Here is a 21,285-nt window from a genome sequence, read left to right on the forward strand (position 1 = left end):
AGGCAGAGAGAGGCAGGGAGGGAGGGAGGGAGAGAGAAAGTCTTCCATCCACTGTTTCACTCCCCAGTTGGCTTCAATGCTGAGCTACTCTGATCTGAAGCCAGAAGCCAGGAGATTCTGGGTCAACTACGTGGATGCAGGGGCCCAAGGACTTGAGCCAACTTAAACTGCTTTCACAGACCATGAAAGAGAGCTGGATCGGAAGTGGAGCAGCCAGGACTCAAATCTGTGACCATATGGGATGCCGGCACTGCAGATGGTGGCTTTACCTGCTATGCCACAGTGCTGGCTCTGAGTAACTTGTTTTATGAAAAGCTTATTGATAGTTCAGAGGCAAAGTACAGATCTCTTGAATTCACTCCTAACTGCTCTAAAGACAAGGCACAAACTCACTATATTCAATGCATACATTTGTTTTTTTAAAACTTTTATTTAATGAATATAAATTTCCAAACTACGACTTATGGATTACAATGGCTTCCCCCCCATACCGTCCCTCCCACCCACAACCCTCCCCTTTCCCACTCCCTCTCCCCTTCCATTCACATCAAGATTCATTTTCGATTATCTTAATATACAGAAGATCAGCATAGTATACATTAAGTAAAGATTTCAACAGTTTGCTCCCACACAGAAACATAAAGTGAAAAATAATAGATGATTTTTTTTAAATGATGATGAAATCAGAGCAGACCTATTGTCATGTTTAATCCCAGTGAGAGTCAAGTTGGGAATTGATAATTTCTTTTTTTTTTTTACAGATAATCAGTTTAGTATACATTAAGTAAAGATTTCAACGGTTTGCACCCCCATTGAAACACAAAGTGAAATATATTGTTTGAGTACTCGTTATAGCATTACGTCTCAATGTACAGCACATTAAGGACAGAGATCCTACATGAGGAGTAAGTGCACAGTGACTCCTGTTGTTGACTTTACCAACTGACACTCCTGTTTATGGCATCAGTAATCTCCCTATGCTCCAGTCATGAGTTTCCAAGGCTATGGAAGCCCCTTGAGTTCTCCGACTCTTATCTTGTTTAGACAAGGTCATAGTCAAAGTGGAGGTTCTCTCCTCCCTTCAGAGAAAGGTACTTCCTTCTTTGAAGACCTGTTCTTTCCACTGGGATCTCACTCACAGAGATCTTTTGCCAGAGTGTCTTGGCTTTCCATGCCTGAAATACTCTCATGGGCTTTTCAGCCAGATCCGAATGCCTTTAGGGCTGATTCTGAGGCAAGACTGCTGTTTAGGACATCTGCCATTCTATGAGTCTGCTGAGTATCTCATTTCCCATGTTGGATCACTCTCCCCTTTATTTATTCTACCGGTTAGTGTTAGCAGGTACTAGAATTGTTTATGTGCTCCCTTTGACTCTTAGTCCTTTCATTATGATCAATTGTGAACTGAAATTGATCACTTGGACTAGTGAGATGGCATTGGTACATGCCACCTTGATGGGATTGAATTGGAGTCCCCTGGTATGTTTCTAACTCTACCATTTGGGGCAAGTCAGCTTGAGCATGTCCAAATTATACATCTCTTCCCTCTCTTATTCCTACTCTTATGTTTAACAGGGATCACATTTCAGTTAATTTTCAACACTTAAGAATAACTGTGTATTAATTACAGAATTAAACCAGTCATATTAAGTAGAACAGACAAAAAAAACTACTAAGAGGGATAATGTATTAAGTTGTTCATTAACAGTCAGGGCTATGCTGATCAGGTCACCGTTTCCCATAGTGTCCATTCCACTTCAACAGGTTTCCTTTTTGGTGTTCAGTCAGTTGTCACCGATCAGGGAGAACATATGGTATTTGTCCCTTTGGGACTGGCTTATTTCACTCAGCATGATGTGTTCCAGATTCCTCCATTTTGTTGCAAATGACTGGATTTCGTTGTTTCTTACTGCGGTATAGTATTCTAAAGAGTACATATCCCATAATTTCTTTATCCAGTCTACCGTTGATGGGCATTTAGGTTGGTTCCAGGTCTTAGTTATTGTGAATTGAGCTGCAATAAACATTAGGCTGCAGACCGCTTTTTTGTTTGCCAATTTAAATTCCTTTGGGTAAATTCCAAGGAGTGGGATGGCTGGGTCGAACGGTAGGGTTATCTTCAGGTTTCTGAGGAATCTCCAGACTGACTTCCATAGTGGCTTTACAAGTCTACCTTCCCACCAACAGTGGGTTAGTGTCCCTTTTTCCCCACATCCTCGCCAGCATCTGTTGTTGGTAGATTTCTGCATGTGAGCCATTCTAACCGGGGTGAGGTGAAACCTCATTGTGGTTTTGATTTGCAATCCCTGGTTGCTAGTGACCTTGAACATTTTTTCATGTGCCTGTTGGCCATTTGGATTTCCTCTTTTGAAAAATGTCTATTGAGGTCCTTGGGCCATCTCTTAATTGGGTTGTTGGTTTTGCTTTTGTGGAGTTTCTTGATCTCTTTGTAGATTCTGGTTATTAACCCTTTATCTGTTGCATAGTTTGCAAATATTTTTTCCCATTCTGTCGGTTGTCTCTTCACTCTCCTGACTGTTTCTTTTGCAGTACAGAAACTTCTCAATTTGATGCAATCCCAATAGTTGATTTTGGCTTTGACTGCCTGTGCCTCCCAGGTCTTTTCCAGAAACTCTTTGCCTGTGCCAATATCGTAAAGGGTTTCTCCAATGTTCTCTAGTAACTTGATGGTGTCAGGTCGTAGATTTAGGTCTTTAATCCATGTTGAGTGGCTTTTTGTGTAAGGTGTAAGGTAGGGGTCTTGCTTCATGCTTCTGCATGTGAAAATCCAATTTTCCCAGCACTATTCATTGAATAGACTGTCCTTGCTCCAGGAATTGGTTTTAGATCCTTGATCAAATATAAGTTGGCTGTAGATGTTTGAATTGATTTCTGGTGTTTCAATTCTGTTCCATTGGTCTATCCATCTGTTTCTGGACCAGAACCATGCTGTTTTTATTACAACTGCCCTGTAGTATGTCCTGAAATCTGGTATTGTGATGCCTCCAGCTTTGTTTTTGTTGTACAAGATTGCTTTAGCTATTCAAGGTCTCTTGTGCCTCCATATGAATTTCAGCACCATTTTTTCCAGATCTGAGAAGAAGGTCTTCGGTATCTTGATTGGTATTGCATTGAATCTATAAATTGCTTTTGGGAGAATGGACATTTTGATGATATTGATTCTTCCAATCCATGAGCATGGAAGATTTTTCCATTTCTTGGTATCCTCTTCTGTTTCTTTCGTTAAGGTTTTGTAATTTTCATCGTAGAGATCTTTAACGTCCTTGGTTAAGTTTATTCCAAGGTATTTGATTGTTTTTGTAGCTATTGTGAATGGGATTGATCTTAGAAGTTCTTCCTCAGCCATGGCATTGTCTGTGTATACAAAGGCTGTTGATTTTTGTGCACTGATTTTATACCCTGCCACTTTGCCAAACTCCTCTATGAGTTCCAATAGTCTCTTAGTAGAGTTCTTTGGATCCCCTAAATAAAGAATCCTGTCATCTGCAAAGAGGGATAGTTTGAGTTCTTCATCCCAATTTGTATCCCTTTAATTTCTTTTTCTTGCCTAATAGCTCTGGCTAGAACCTCCAGAACTATATTGAATAGCAGTGGTGAGAGTGGGCATCCCTGTTTGGTACCAGATCTCAGTGGAAATGCTTCCAACTTTTCCCCATTCAATAGGATGTTGGCCATGGGTTTTTCATAGATTGCTTTGATTGTATTGAGGAATGTTCCTTCCAAACCCAGTTTGCTTAGAGTTTTCATCATGAACGGGTGTTGTATTTTATCAAATGCTTTCTCGGCATCTATTGAGATAATCATATGGTTTTTCTTCTGCAGTCTGTTAATGTGGTGTATCACATTGATTGTCTTGCGCACATTAAACCATCCCTGCATACCAGGGATACATCCCACTTGGTCTGGGTGGATGATCTTTCTGATGTGTTGTTGTATTCTATTGGCCAGAATTTTATTGAGGATTTTTGCATCTATGTTCATCAGGGATATTGGTCTGTAATTCTCTTTCAGTGCTGCATCTTTTTCCAGCTTAGGAATTAAGGTGATGCTGGCTTCATAGAAAGAATTTGGGAGGATTCCCTCTTCTTCGATTGTTCTGAATAGTTTGAGAAGAATTGGAGTTAGTTCTTCTTTAAATGTCTGGTAGAATTCAGCAGTGAATCCATCTGGTCCTGGGCTTTTCTTTTTTGGGAGGGCCTTTATTACTGTTTCAATTTCTGTCTCAGTTATGGGTCTGTTTAGGTTTTTGATGTCTTCCTGGTTCAATTTAGGCAGGTTGCATGTGTCCAGGAATCTATCCATTTCTGATAGGTTTCCCTTTTTGCTGGCATACAAGTCCTTGTAGTAATTTCTGATGATTCTTTTTATTTCTGTGGTGTCTGTTCAATTCAGTATATATTAAGTAAAGATTTCATTAGTTTACACCCACACGGAAATACAAAATGTAAAATACTGCTTCAGTACTAGTTATAGCATTACTTCACATTGGACAACACACTAAGGACAGATCCCACATGAGAATGAAGTACACAGTGACTCCTGTTGTTGACTTAACATTTTGACACTCTTGTATATGGTGTCAGTAATCTCCCTAGGCTCTAGTCATGAGTTGCCAAGGCTATAAAAGCCTTTTGGGTTTGCTGACTTTCAACTTATTCCAACAGGGTCATATTCAAAGTGGAAGTTCTCTCCTCCCTTCAGAGAAAGGTACCTCCTTCTTTGATGTCCCCGTTCTTTCCACTGGGATCTCACTCGCAGAGATCTTTCATTTAGGTCTTCTTTTTTTTCCCAAGTGTCTTGGCTTTCCATGCCTAAAATAATCTCATGGGCTCTTCAGCCAGATCTGAATGCCTTAAGGGCGGATTCTGAGGCCAGAGTGCTATTTAGGACATCTGCCATTCTATGAGTCTGCTGTGTATCCTGCTTCCCATGTTGGATTGTTCTCTCCCTTTTTTATTCTATCAGTTAGTATTCACAGACACTAGTCTTGTTTGTGTGATCGCTTTGACTCTTAGACCTATCAGTGTATCAATTGTGAACTGAAATTGATCACTTGGGCTAGTGAGATGGCATTGGTACATGCCACCTTGATGGGATTGTATTGGAATCCCCTGGCACATTTCTAACTCCACCATTTGGAGCAAGTCCAATTGAGCATGTCCCAGATTGTACATCTCCTCCCTCTCTTATTCCCACTCTTATATTTAACAGGGATCACTTTTCAGTAAAAATTTAAACACCCAAGAATAATTGTGTGTTAATTACAGAGTTCAACCAATAGTACTAGAACATATAACCCTACCATACAACCCAGCCATACCACTCCTTGGAATTTACCCAAAGGAAATTAAATGGGTAATCAAAAAAGCTGTCTGCATGTTAATGTTTGTTGCAGCTCAATTCACAATAACTAAACCTGTATCCAACCCAAATGCCCATCAACAGTAGACTGGATAAAGAAATTATGGGACATGTACTCTATAGAATACTATACAGCTGTCAAAAACAAACAAACCCCATCATTTGCAACAAGATGGAGGAATCTGGAAAACATTATGCTGAGTGAATTAAGCCAGTCCCAAAGGGACAAATATAAAATGTTCTCCTTGATCAGTGACAACTAACTGAGCACCAAAGGGGAAAGCTATTGAAGTGAAATGGACACTATGAGAAACAGTGACTTGATCAGCCCTTGTCCTGACTATTGATGTACAATGTAATACTTTATATCCCAGGGTTTGAGTTATTTCATAACTCACTCACAGTATTTACCATGCTAAACCTGGGTGTGTCACCTCAGACATGACCTTCACACTGGCGCACTGAACACAGAACCTTGGACACACCCACCACATGCCTCTAGGTATTTCCAGAAAGCAGACACTCTATTAGTCACTTAGACATAATCCAAATATTAAAACAGCCACAGTGAAAAAAAACAAATGAGTATCTCCTTAAATGCCAAATAAGAAACACACAAATTAAAGAAACAAGAGTAAGGAAGAAAACATGATATCCTCAAAGGAACATAACACTTCAGTACTAGCTTGTAAATATGATGAGATTAAAGAAATGCCAGATGGAATTCAAAAAAAATTGATCATAGGATAACAGAAGTTATCAGAAGCGAGTGCATGAACTAATGAAATCCATACATGAAGTGAAAGAAATCTTCTACCATGAAATTTAAATCTTACAGAGAAATCAAAATGAAATCTAGGAAATAAAGAATTAAAGAGAACAAATTAAAAATGCTGTGGAAAGCTTTAAGAAAAGGACATCTGACTTAGAAGATGAGGCAAAGGAATTTATAAAGTCAGACCTAACACAAAAAGAAGAAATTAGGAAACTAAAAAACACTGTTAGTAATCTAAAGGACATTATCAAACAACCCAACATATGCAGTCTATGGGTTCCTGAAGGCATGGAAAGATATAAAGGGTTAGAAGGCCATTTTAGTGAAATAAGAACAGAAATTTTTTTCCAATTTGGAGACAAAAAGGGACATTCCAATACAGGAAGTGTATAGAACTTCTAATGGACATGACCAGAAAGGAACTTCACCATGATGCATTGTAATGAAACTCTGCACAGTAAAATAAAGAAAAGATTCTAAAATGTGCATGAGAGAAAATGCCAGATAAATTTCAGAGGATCCCTAATTAATCTCACCACAGACTTATCATTAGAAACCTTACAGGCTAGGAGAGAATGGCGAGATATATTCTAAGTCTTAAGAGAAAAGAACTGTCAATCCAGAATACTGTACCCTGAAAAGTTCTCATTTAACAATGAAGGTGAAATAAAGATCTTGCATGACAAACAAAATTGAAAGAATTTGTCACCACCTGTCAGGCCCTACAAAAAAGCTTAAGGATGTGCTGCATACAGAAACACAGAAACATGATCATCACTATGTAAGAAGGTAAAGGAAGTAAGTAAATCCCTCAGTAAAAGTAAATCCAAAGTAAAAAAATAGAAATGTTCATGGAAAAATGGCAGGGCAAAGTCATTACTTATCAATAGTCATCTTGAATGTAAATGGCCTCAACCCCCCACTTAAAAGGCATAGACTGGCTGAAGGGATTAAAAAATAAAACCGGGGGCGGAGCCAAGATGGCGGAATAGTGAGGGCACGCACCGATAGTCCGGGAAAATTTAATTTAATAAAAGTGGAGTTACGGTAGCCTCAGAAAAAGGATCAGGAAAAAAAATTGCAGAGGAAACTCTTCTGGAGCTAGTGGCGGTGACTCAGAGGCCCTACTGGGAGAGCAGGGTCGCCCACCGTGCAGAAGCCTAACCACGGGAGCTGCAGAGTCTGAGCGCCAGTGCAGGAAGGGGAGTCGATGTGACACAGACACCAGCGGGGAGAGGAGGGATGCCCAGGCCTCCGAGTCCACACATCGGTGCTGGAAGCGGAGGTGAGCTCAGTAACCAGAGACATTGGCAGGGAAATGGCAGACAGAATTTTAGAGGGAAGCAGGCTTTGAAGAGGGAAAGTTCAACAGACTACAGGAGAGAAGAGGAAAAAATAAATAAATAAATAAATAAATAAATAGGTGGGGGCGTACTGGTACAGACAAGTTCCTCTCACCGCCAACCTTGCAAAGGCGAGCAAGAGACAAAGAGCTGGGATATACATAATAAAAGGGGAGAGTTAAGGCTACAATTCAGTAGCCTAGGCAACCCAGTGGGAGTCCGCAGGAGAAACCAAGCCTGCAGAGACTCTTTGGGTAGAAGCCAGAGATCTGAAGCTAAATACCATCCATTCTACTCAGCCTTGCAGTATTACTTACCTCCTGAATAAAAAATAAAATAAAATAAATAGATGAATAAATAAATAAATAGAGATTTACCACGGATAACCTTTGCACACATGTAACCCTGAAGAACCAAGCAGAGCTCTCAGGCCGCACCCATCTCAAGCCTCCAAGGCTCCTTCAACAGCAGGCAGTCCACTTAACACAGACATAGTATAAAAAAAAAAAAACCTCACAGTAAGGGAAAAAGAATTAACCATGCCAAGAAATAAACACAGAAATCGAGGAAACACTGAAAGAAAATTATAGACCAATATCCCTGATGAACATAGATGCAAAAATCCTCAATAAAATTCTCGCCAATAGAATACAACAACACATCAGGAAAATCATCCACCCAGACCAAGTGGGATTTATCCCTGGTATGCAGGGATGCTTAAACATTCGCAAATCAATCAATGTGATACACCACATTAACAGACTGCAGAAGAAAAACCATATGATTATCTCAATAGATGCCGAGAAAGCATTCGATAAAATTCAACACCCTTTCATGATGAAAACTCTAAAAAAGTTGGGTATAGAAGGAACATTCCGCAATATAATCAAAGCAATTTATGAAAAACCCACGGCTAGCATCCGATTGCATGGGGAAAAGTTAGAAGCATTTCCACTGAGATGTGGCACCAGGCAGGGATGCCCACTCTCACCACTGCTATTTAACATAGTTCTGGAAGTTTTACCCAGAGCCATCAAACAAGAAAAAGAAATTAAAGGGATACAAATTGAGAAGGAAGAAGTCAAACTATCCCTCTTTGCAGACGATATGATTCTTTACTTAGAGGATCCAAAGAACTCTACTAAGAGACTATTGGAACTCATAGAGGAGTTTGGCAAAGTGGCAGGATATAATATCAATGCACAAAAATCAACAGCCTTTCTATACAAAAGCGAAGCCATGGCTGAGAAAGAACTTCTAAGATCAATCCCATTCATAATAGCTACAAAAACAATCAAATACCTTGGAATAAACTTAACCAAGGACGTTAAAGATCTCTACGATGAAAATTACAAAACCTTAAAGAAAGAAACAGAAGAGGATACCAAGAAATGGAAAAATCTTCCATGCTCATGGATTGGAAGAATCAATATCATCAAAATGTCCATTCTCCCAAAAGCAATTTATAGATTCAATGCAATACCAATCAAGATACCGAAGACCTTCTTCGCAGATCTGGAAAAAATGGTGCTGAAATTTATATGGAGACACAGGAGACCTCGAATAGCTAAAGCAATCTTGTACAACAAAAACAAAGCTGGAGGCATCACAATACCACATTTCAGGACATACTACAGGGCAGTTGTAATCAAAACAGCATGGTACAGGTCCAGAAACAGATGGACAGACCAATGGAACAGAATTGAAACACCAGAAATCAACCCAAACATCTACAGCCAACTTATATTTGATCAAGGATCTAAAACCAATTCCTGGAGCAAGGACAGTCTATTCAATAAATGGTGCTGGGAAAACTGGATTTCCACGTGCAGAAGCATGAAGCAAGACCCCTACCTTACACCTTACACAAAAATCCACTCAACATGGACTAAAGACCTAAATCTACGACCTGACACCATCAAGTTACTAGAGAACATTGGAGAAACCCTTTACGATATTGGCACAGGCAAAGAGTCTCTGGAAAAGACCCGGGAGGCACAGGCAGTCAAAGCCAAAATCAACTATTGGGGTTGCATCAAATTGAGAAGTTTCTGTACTGCAAAAGAAATAGTCAGGAGAGTGAAGAGACAACCGACAGAATGGGAAAAAATATTTGCAAACTATGCAACTGATAAAGGGTTAATAACCAGAATCTACAAAGAGATCAAGAAACTCCACAAAAACAAAACCAACAACCCAATTAAGAGATGGCCCAAGGACCTCAATAGACATTTTTCAAAAGAGGAAATCCAAATGGCCAACAGGCACATGAAAAAATGTTCAAGGTCACTAGCAACCAGGGAAATGCAAATCAAAACCACAATGAGGTTTCACCTCACCCCGGTTAGAATGGCTCACATACAGAAATCTACCAACAACAGATGCTGGCGAGGATGTGGGGAAAAAGGGATACTAACCCCCTGTTGGTGGGAATGCAAACCGGTCAAGCCACTGTGGATGTCAGCTTGGAGATACCTCAGAAACCTGAAGATAACCCTACCGTTCGACCCAGCCATCCCACTCCTTGGAATTTACCCAAAGGAATTTAAATTGGGAAACAAAACAGCGGTCTGCACCCCAATGTTTATTGCAGCACAAATCACAATAGCCAAGACCTGGAACCAACCTAAATGCCCATCAATGGTAGACTGGATAAAGAAATTATGGGATATGTACTCTTTAGAATACTGTACCACAGTAAGAAACAACGAAATCCAGTCATTTGCAACAAAATGGAGGAATCTGGAACACATCATGCTGAGTGAAATAAGCCAGTCCCAAAGGGACAAATACCATATGTTCTCCCTGATCGGTGACAACTGACTGAACACCAAAAAGGAAACCTGTTGAAGTGAAATGGACACTATAAGAAATGGTGACCTGATCAGCATAGCCCTGACTGTTAATGAACAACTTAATACATTATCCCTCTTAGTAGTTTTTTTTTGTCTGTTCTACTTAATATGACTAGTTTAATTCTGTAATTAATACACAGTTATTCTTAAGTGTTGAAATTTAACTGAAATGTGATCCCTGTTAAACATAAGAGTAGGAATAAGAGAGGGAAGAGATGTACAATCTGGGACATGCTCAAGCTGACTTGCCCCAAATGGTAGAGTTAGAAACATACCAGGGGACTCCAATTCAATCCCATCAAGGTGGCATGTACCAATGCCATCTCACTAGTCCAAGTGATCAATTTCAGTTCACAATTGATCATAATGAAAGGACTAAGAGTCAAAGGGAGCACATAAACAAGTCTAGTACCTGCTAATACTAACCGATAGAATAAATAAAGGGGAGAGTGATCCAACATGGGAAGTGAGATACTCAGCACACTCATAGAATGGCAGATGTCCTAAACAGCACTCTTGCCTCAGAATCAGCCCTAAAGGCATTCGGATCTGGCTGAAAAGCCCATGAGAGTATTTCAGGCATGGAAAGCCAAGACACTTTGGCAAAAAAAAAAAAAAAAACCTAAATAAAAGATCTCTGTGAGTGAGATCCCAGTGGAAAGAACAGGTCTTCAAAGAAGGAAGTACCTTTCTCTGAAGGGAGGAGAGAACCTCCACTTTGACTATGACCTTGTCTAAACAAGATAAGAGTCGGAGAACTCAAGGGGCTTCCATAGCCTTGGAAACTCATGACTGGAGCATAGGGAGATTACTGATGCCATAAACAGGAGTGTCAGTTGGTAAAGTCAACAACAGGAGTCACTGTGCACTTACTCCTCATGTAGGATCTCTGTCCTTAATGTGCTGTACATTGAGACTTAATGCTATAACGAGTACTCAAACAATATATTTCACTTTGTGTTTCAATGGGGGTGCAAACCGTTGAAATCTTTACTTAATGTATACTAAACTGATAATCTGTAAAAAAAAAGAAGAAGAAGAAGAAGAAGAAGAAGAAGAAGAAGAAGAAGAAATTATCAATTCCCAACTTGACTCTCACTGGGATTAAACATGACAATAGGTCTGCTCTGATTTCATCATCATTTAAAAAAAATCATCTATTATTTTTCACTTTATGTTTCTGTGTGGGAGCAAACTGCTGAAATCTTTACTTAATGTATGCTAAACTGATCTTCTGTATATAAAGAGAATCAAAAATGAATCTTGATGTGAATGGAAGGGGAGAGGGAGTGGGAAAGGGGAGGGTTGTGGGTGGGAGGGACGTTATGGGGGGGAAGCCATTGTAATCCATAAGTCGTAGTTTGGAAATTTATATTCATTAAACAAAAGTTAAAAAAAATAAAAAAAAGACTCACTAACACACACACACACAAAAACAATCTATTTGCTGCCTACAAGAAACACATCTAACCAACAAAGACACACACAGACTAAAAGTGAAAGATTCGAAAAAATATTCCATGTCAACAAAAAGGAAAGAGCTGGTGTAGCCATCTTAATATCAGAGAAAATAAACTTTAACACAAAATCTGTTAAAAGATACAAGAAGGGAACTATATAATGATAAAAGGATTAATTCAACAGGATGTTTTAAGTATTATAAAGGTATATGCACCTACAAACAGGGCCACGGGCTATTTAAACAGGATCTAAAGGGATTAAAGGAAACTTAGACCCAAATACAGTAGTATTGGGGTCTTCAATATGCCACTTTCATCAGTGGACAGATCAACAAGACAGAAAGTCAACGAGGAAACATCAAATTTAATCGACACTATAGACAAAATGGACCTTACAGATATTGACAGAATTTTTCATCCTACACTTGAAGAATACACATTCTCCTCTGCAGTGCATGGAACTTTCTCTAGGAAGGACCACATACTAGACCATAAAGCAAGTCTCAGAAAATTCAAAAGAATAGAAATCATACCATGCATCTTCTCAGGACACAGTGGAATAAAGCTGGAAATCAGCAACTCAGGAAGCTCTAGAGCATATGCAAACTCATGTAGACTGAACAACATGCTCCAGAATGAGCAGTGGGTCACAGAAGAAATAAAAAGATGAATCAATGTGTTCTAGAGGGAATGAGGCTTGAAGCCCCAAGGGGGAAAGTACACCAGTCTAACTAGAGGAGGGAAAAAATAAAAGGCACAGTTAGGACACAATTCTTTCTCTCAAATCACCTTAAAAAGACATCCAAGCTCATAGAGCAGGTGCCATTTTTGACAAACATAATAGCTGTGCAAGTTCCTGTCTGTGCCTGGCAATCAGCTGAGCAGAGATACCTGACTCTGTCAGAGAGTAATAACAGGAGGCTAAGATCTAGTGAATGTGTGGAGCTTCTGAACTGAGACAATGAAAAAAAATGAGGGTGTGTGAGAGAACTTACATTGTGGCTCAGACTTTGAGTGGTCTTGGTGGGAGACGCTACAAGCTCGGGCAGCCCTGGCTTCCTGGTGAGAGACACTGCAGGGGAATCTGAACTTACTCTGAGGACTGCACAGATCCTTTGTGTGGTCCTTGGGACAGAGGAGATGAATATTATACTCACTGGGGCTAGTGCTTAGGCACTTATCACCAATGAGGAGAAGAACTCAGCTGAGTGAAATTACTTCCCTTCTGATAAAAAAAGAGAAGAATTACCATGCCAAAATGGGTGTGTCACCTTAGGCACACCCTTAACACTAAAGAACTGAGCAGAACTCTCTGGCCACACCCACCACTAGCCTCTAGAGAGTCACTGAGTGCACACAGTCCACTTATTTACAGAGTCATAGCACAACATTAAAAGCCATGACAGCAGGAAAAAAAAAAAAAACAAGAAACAACCAAAGAGTATCACCACACATTCTGAACAACAAATGCAATAATCCAAGAAACAAGAATAAGGATGACAAAATGATGCTCCCATAAGAACATGACACTTCAATACAAAATTATAAAGACGATGAGACAGAAGGAATGCAAGAAAGGGAACTAAAAATGGATGATAAGAACACTTAGAAATAATCCAAAGCAAGCACATGAACTACTGAAATCTATGCAGGACATGAAAGAAAATCTTTCTCATGAAAATAAAATCTTAAGGAGGAGTCAAAATGAAATGAAGAATTTAATAGAACAAATAAAAATGCAGTTGAGAGCCTTAAGAACAGAATCAGTGAGGCACAAGAGAGAACAAAGAGAATATATCAGACTTAGAAGACAGAGCACAGGAAAATATACAGTCAAACCAAAGACAAGCAGAGGAAATAAGAAATCTAAAAAATAGTGTTGGGAATCTACAGGATACTAATAAAAAACCCAACATTTGGGTTCTAGGAGTTCCTGAAGGCATGGAGAGAGATAAAGAATTAGAAGGCCTTTTTAGTGAGATACTAGCAGAAAACTTCCCAGGTTTGGAGAAAGAAAGAGACGTCCAAGTACAGGCAGGACACAGAACTCCCAATAGACATGACCAGAAAAGATCCTCACCATGTCCCATTGCAATCAAACTCACCACAGTGAAACATAAAGAGAAGATTCTAAAATTTGCAAGAGAGAAATGCAAGATTACTCTCATAGGATCTCCAATTAGACTCATCAGAAATCCTACATACTAAGAGGGAATGGCAAGATATAGCCCAAGTACTAAGAGGAAAAAAAATTTCCATCCCAGAATATTATATCCTGCACAGCTCTCATTTGTGAATGAAGGTGAAATAAAGACTTTTCGTGGCAAACAGAAATGGAAAGAATTTGTCACCACTCGTCCAGTCCTTAAAAGATGTTTAAGATGTGTTACAAGGAGAAACACAAACACAGTCATCAATACAATAGAAGATAAAGGAATACAATCTCTCAGTAAAAAATCACAGCATGTTCAAAGTTTATTAGAAATATCTTTGGAAACATGGCAGGGCAAAGTCACTACTTATCAATAGTGACATTGAATGTAAATGGCCTCAACTCTCCAGTTAAAAACACAGACTGGCTTAATGGATTAAAAGGCAAAACCCCATTTGTTTGCTGCTTACATGAAACATATCTTTCCAACAAAGGTGCATGCAGACTGAAAATGAAAGGTTAGAAAAAGATATTTCATGCCAACAAAACCAGAAAAAAGCTGGCACAGACATCTTAATATCAGAAAAATATATTTTAGCACAAAAACTGTTAAGAGTGACAAAGAGGGCACTATATAATGGTTAAGGGATCAATTCAACAGGAAGGTGGACTATTATAAACATATATGCACCTAATTACAGGGCACTGGGCTATTTAAAAGATATGTTAAGGAACTTAAAAGGAGACTTAGAGTCCAATACAATAGTATTGGGGGACTTTAATACTCCACTTTCAGCAATGAACAGATCAACCAGACAAAAAGTCAACAAGGAAACAGCAGATTTAATTGACACTATATAGCAAATGGACCTAACAGATATCTACAAAACTTTTCATTCTACACTTGTAGAATACACATTCTTATCAGCAGTACATGGAGCTTTCTCTAGGATTGACCACATACTAGGCCATAAAACAAGTCTCAGGAAATTCAAAAGACTAGAAATCATACCATTCATCTTATCAGACCACAATGGAATGAAGCTGGAATTTAGCAACTCAGGAATCCCTACAGCTTATGCAAACACATGGAGACTAAACAACATGCCCAGAATGAGCAGTGGGTCATAGTAGAAATCAAAAGAGAAATCAAAAACTTTCTGGAAGTAAATGAAGATAACAACACAACATATCAAAACTTCCTGGATACAGCAAAAGCAGTGTTAAGAGGAAAGTTTATAGCAAGAGGTGTCTCCATCAAGAAATTGGAAAGGCTGTCAATGCATCTCATGGATCTAGAAAAACTGCAGCAAACCAAACCTAAAACTAATATGAGACAAGAAATAATTGAAATTAGAGAAGAAATAAACAACATTGAATCCAAAAAATTATAAAAGATCAATAAAACAAAGAGCTGTTTTTTTGAAAAAAAATAAACAAAATTGACACACCATAGGACCAACTAACAAAAAAAGAGAAGACCTAAATCAATAAAATTAGAGATGAAAAAGGGAATGTAACGACAGACACCATAGACTTTAAGAGTCTTCAGAACTTACTACAAAGAGTTGTATGCCCACAAACTAGGAAATCTATCAGAAATGGATAGATTCCTGGACACATACAACCTACCTAAATTGAACCATGAAGACAGAGAAAAACTAAACAGATCATAACCAAGATGGAAATTGAATCAGTAGTAAAAGCCCTCCCAACTAAGAAAAACCTAGGACCAGATGGATTCACGCTGAATTCTACCAGACATTGAAGGAAGAACTAACCCAATTATTCTCAAGTTATTAAATACAATTGAAAGAGAGGGAATCCTCCAAATTCTTTCTACTAAGCCAGCAACACCTTAATTCCTAAATGTAAAAAAAAGATGCGGCCAGAGAAAGAGAACTACAGACCAATTTCTCTGATGAACATAGATGCAAAAATCCTCAATAAAATTGTGGCCAATAAAATTCAACAACACATCAGAAAGATCATCCACCTAGACAAGTGGGATTTATCTCAGTTATGCAGGGATGGTTCAACATTCACAAATTAATCAATGTGAGGCACCACATTAGCAAACTGCAGAAGAAAAACCATAGGATTATCTCAATAGATACAGAGAACGCATTTGATAAAATACAATACCCTTTCGTGATAAAAACTCTAAGCAAATTTGGTATGGAAGGAACATTCCTCAAGAGTATCAAGGCAATTTATGAAAAACCAATGGCCAGCATCCTGTTGAATGGGGGAAAGGTTGGAAGCATTTCCACTGAGATCTGGTACCAGACAGGAATGCCCAGTATCACCACTGCTATTCAATATAGAACTGGAAGTTTTAGCCAGTGTCCTTAGGCAAGAAAACAAATGAAAGGGACACAAATTGGGAAGGAAGAAGTCAAGCTATCCCTCTTTGCAGATGATCTGATTCTTTATCTAGGGGATCCAAAGAACTCCACTAAGAGACTATTGGAACTCAGAAGAGTTGGTCAAAGTAACAGGATATAGTCATTTCCCAAAAATCAACTGGGATACAAATTGGGAAGCAAGGAATCAAACCATCCCTCTTGAAGATGAAATGATTCTTTATTTAGGGGATCCAAAGAACTCTACTAAGAGACTATTGTAACCCATAGGAGAGTTTGGCAAAGCAGCAGGATATAAAATCAATGCACATGAATCAACAGCCTTTGTATACACAGACAATGCCATGGCTGAGAAAGAACTTCTAAGATCAATCCCATTCACAATAGCCACAAAAACAATCAAATACCTTGGGAATAAACTTAACTAAGGATGTCAAAGAACTCTACAATGAGAATTACACAACTTTTTTAAAAAATAGAAGAGGATATACAAAAAATGGAATAATCTTCCATGTTCATGGATTGAAAGAATCAATACCATCAAAATGTCCATTCTCCCAAAAGCAATTTATACATTCAATGGGATACCAATCAAAATATCAAAGACATTCTTCTCCAATCTGGAAAAATGATGCTGGAATACATATGAAGGCACAGGATACTTTGAATAGCTATAGCCATCTAGTACAACAAAAACAGAGCTGGAGGCATTACAATACCAGATTTCAAGACATACTACAGGGTAGTTATATTCAAAACAGCATGGTACTGGAACAGAAACAGATGGATAAGCCATTTGAATAGAATAGAAACAGCAGAAATCAATCCAAAATGTACAACCAACTTATATTTTATCAAGGAGCTAAACCCAATTCCTGGAGCAAGGATATTCTACTTGATCATGATATTAACCCAAAATATATGATCTATTTGGTGTGGTTTTGGATTTGATTTGTGAATATTTTGCTGAGCATCTTTACATTTATGTTCATTAAGGATAGGTCAATAGTTTTCTTTTTTTTTCATGTTATTGCTCAATGTTGGTATTAAAGTGATGCTGGCCTAATGAGCCACGGCGCCGGCCAGGACATGTATTCTATAGAATACTATATAGCTGTAAAAAAAAAATGAAACCCAGTCATTTGCAACAAGATGGAGGAATCTGGAAAACATCATGCTGAGTGAAATAAGCCAGTACCAGAGGGACAAATATCATATGTTCTCCCTGATCGGCGACAACTAACTGAGCACCAAACGGGAAACTTGTTGAAGTGAAATGGACACTATGAGAAACACTGACTTGATCAGCTCTTGTCCTGATGGTTGATGTACAATGTAATACTTTATCCATTTTAGTATTAGTAAAGGCAGGGAGAGAATTATTTAGCAGAGTTGCTTTTAGCTTTTGAAATTTAATCCATTTAAAGATTTACCCTCCTGTGTGCTTGTCCTCAGTACACTGTGGAAATTAGCATTGGACTTTGGCATGTACAGTGTCCTTCAATGAACTGAAATAAACCTAGTGAACAGTTCAATTATTTCCTAGAAATAGAATTGGAGAGACACCAACATGAACTGCTTTCTGATTTTTCTGTGGAAGAACAGAAACTCAGGGCTTTTCTTACTTAGTATGAAATTTAGATTAAATACGTGCAAAATTAATACAATCATTTGCTTTCAGTTAAGTAAAGTGGAATGTGATGACATCACTAATTTTGGTAACTGATCATATGCTTTAATTTAAACCACAGTAAGGATTCCTAGTAATTTTAAACTACATGAAGTGTGGTTAGATAAGGAAGGCAGAGGTAAATTCTTATGAGGACTTATTTCCTTGTTTTTACTTATTCATGAATTTGATGCCTTTAAGGTTCTTTTCTAGTTTTCAATTTAACATATTGTCATGATGAACTCTATCTGCTTATTTCTGGTAATGCTCCTCCATTTGAAGTAAATGTTTTATTTCTAATTGAAATATAATAATTATACATATTTGTAAGATAAAAAGTGAAGTTCCTAAACATGTATCGTGTCATGATCGAATTGGGTAATAAGACTACCTATCACTTTGAACACCTATCATTTCTTTATGATGAAAACTTTCAAAATTCTCTCCTCTACCTTTTTTTAAATATGCAGTCTACATTATTGGTAACTGTAGTCACCCCATTGTGCCACAGAATACCCGAGCTTTCTCCTCTAAACTGGAGCACTGCATTGTATCTCTCTCTCAGACTCTCCTTTCCCAGACTCTTCCCCAACCTCTGAAACCACTGTTCTACATTTGACTTCTATGAGATAATTTTTTTTAGGTTTCACAAAGAGTGAGATCATGTGGTGTGGTGCAATGAGAAGGCCATGCCAAGGTGGCCACTGAGAAGCTAGCGTCAGTTACTCAAAAATGTCTTCAGAACCCACCTGGCAATGGAGCCTGCCTGGCAACAGGCAGTGATTGGTTAGGGCATTAACTGCCCCATGACTGGATTGGCTGCCTCGCCTATATAAGCTGCAGTACCAACTGAAATAAGCGAGTCTGTGGGCTGCTTGCCTCTGGCCCACTTTCACCTGACTCTCAGGGTCTGTGTGGTGACACTGTACCTCTTGCCCCCACCATGCTCCTCCTCTCAGAACGAATCCACAGCAACATCTGGCACCTAACGTGACTGAGAGAGAAACAGGGTGTCGGACTTGGCGAGATCTCCCTTTGATTTCGGCAAGTAGGCCCCTCGCTGTTTTGTGTGCTGTTCAGTTCTGTGAGGGTGAGCACAGAACACCCTCCTATGCCCCTTTCCTTGTCCTTTCTTACTTTTGATTCTCAAGGGGTCAGCCCAGCTTATAAACACTGGCGATCCTTTCCATCACAGACCCCGGCCCCTATGGTTGGGTAGAAAGACCCCCTGACAGGAGAATGGAAGGGACCACACCCTCTGCTAACCAATGGCCAAGGGTATGCTTGTGTGTTTCCAGAAAATGCAGGACAGCCCATTTGCGTACCAGCAGAAACATCAAGCCTGCAACTGACAGCCAACCAGAACCAGCAAACAACACAGAATCTGCCTTGTTAGCGGTTGCACCTGCTACTGATTGTCAAGCTGCTGCCTTATCATTCTGCCCTGAGGAACTGCCCATAGCCACATCTGTTACTGCTTTATTCCTCACTTAGTTCTGGTAACACACTCAAATGACCCACAGCCTGTGTGGGTCCTGATTACCATTGTTTCGCATTCTTACCCCCATCAGAGCAAGCACTCCTGTGGTCTCAAGCTTTGAGGGCTGGTTAGTCAATGACAGGTAAGATCCCCTGGGAGACAACCTAAGACAGGCACAGCTGTGTACAGAGACCACATGGAAATGGGGTCAACAATGGTATGGCCAAGAATCATGCCTCACATTGCTCAAAAATAAACGAAAGGGGGGAAATGTGGTGGAATGAGAAGTCCATGCCAAGATGGCCACTGGCAAGCAATCATCACATACTCAGGAATGGCTTCAGAACCCAACTGGCAATGGAGCCTGCCTGGCAACAGGCAGTGATTGGTTAGGGCATAAACTGCCCCATGACTGGATTGGCTGCCTCGCCTATATAAGCTGCAGTACCAACTGAAATAAGCGAGTCTGTGGGCTGCTTGCCTCTGGCCCACTTTCACCTGACTCTCAGGGTCTGTGTGGTGACACTGTACCTCTTGCCCCCACCATGCTCCTCTTCTCAGAACGAATCCACAGCAACAATGTGGAATTTGTTTTTCTGTGCCTGGCTTATGAAATTGAACAAAATGTCTTTCAAATTAATTCATGTTGTAACAAGTGACATGATTTGATTTTTTTACAGCTTAATAGTATTCCATTGTTTATATATAACACATTTTTTTATCAGTCCACCCACTGACAGACACATAGGTTGATTCCATGTCTGGGGTATGGTGAATAGTGTTGCAATATACATAAGAGTGCAGATGTTTCTTTAACATACTGAATTCATTTCCTTTAGATATATTAGTAGTGGGATTGCTGTATCATATTATAGTTCTAATTTTAGTTTTTTCAGGAAACTTCATATTGTTTTCCATAATGACTGTACTAATTTACATTCTTACCAACAGTGTGCAAGGGATCCCTTTTTTTTCAACTTTTATTTAATACATATAAATTTCTAAAGTACAACTTCTGGATTATAGTGGCTTTTCCCCTATAGCCTTCCTCCCTCCAACAACCATCCCAACTCCCACTCCCTCTCCCCATCCCATTCTTCATCTAGATTCATTTAAAATTATCTTTATATACAAAAGATCAACTTAGCATATACTAAGTAAAGACTTCAACTGTTTGCACTCACACAGGTACACAAAGTATAAAGTACTGTTTGAGTATTAGTTTTACCATTAATTTGCATAGTACACCACATTAGGGACAGAGACCCTACATGGGGAGTTGGTATACAGTGACTCTCATTGTTGATTTAACAGTTGAAAGTCTTATTTATGATGTCAGTAATCACCCGAGGCTCTTGTCATGAGCTGCCAAGGCTATGGGGGGCTCTTAAGTTCACAAACTCTGATCTTATTTAGACAAGGACATAGTCAAAGTGGAGCTTCTTCTGGGTCTCCTATATTGGTGCAGGAGCCCAAGGACTTGGACCATCCTCCACTGTTTTCTCAGAAGTGGAGCAGCTCAGACTCGAACTGGTGCCCATATTGGATGTTAGCACTGCAGGCTGGGGCTTTAACCTGTTGCTCCACAGTGCTGCCCCCATCTCTGTGTATTTTCAAAACACCCATCTTTAGTTCCATAGATTCTTCTTGATCAGTTCTGCTGTTGATAGTCTATTGTATTTTGTTGTTGTTTTTTTCAACTCCAGAATATCTGTGTTGCTATTATTATTATTTCAGTTTGTCTGATAAATCTCTGAATCATTTCCCTGTGTTTTCTTTAAGTTTATTGTTTCCTTAAAATAG

This window comes from Oryctolagus cuniculus, chromosome 1, assembly GCF_964237555.1.
Source record: "Oryctolagus cuniculus chromosome 1, mOryCun1.1, whole genome shotgun sequence".
Taxonomy (NCBI): Eukaryota; Metazoa; Chordata; class Mammalia; order Lagomorpha; family Leporidae; genus Oryctolagus; species Oryctolagus cuniculus.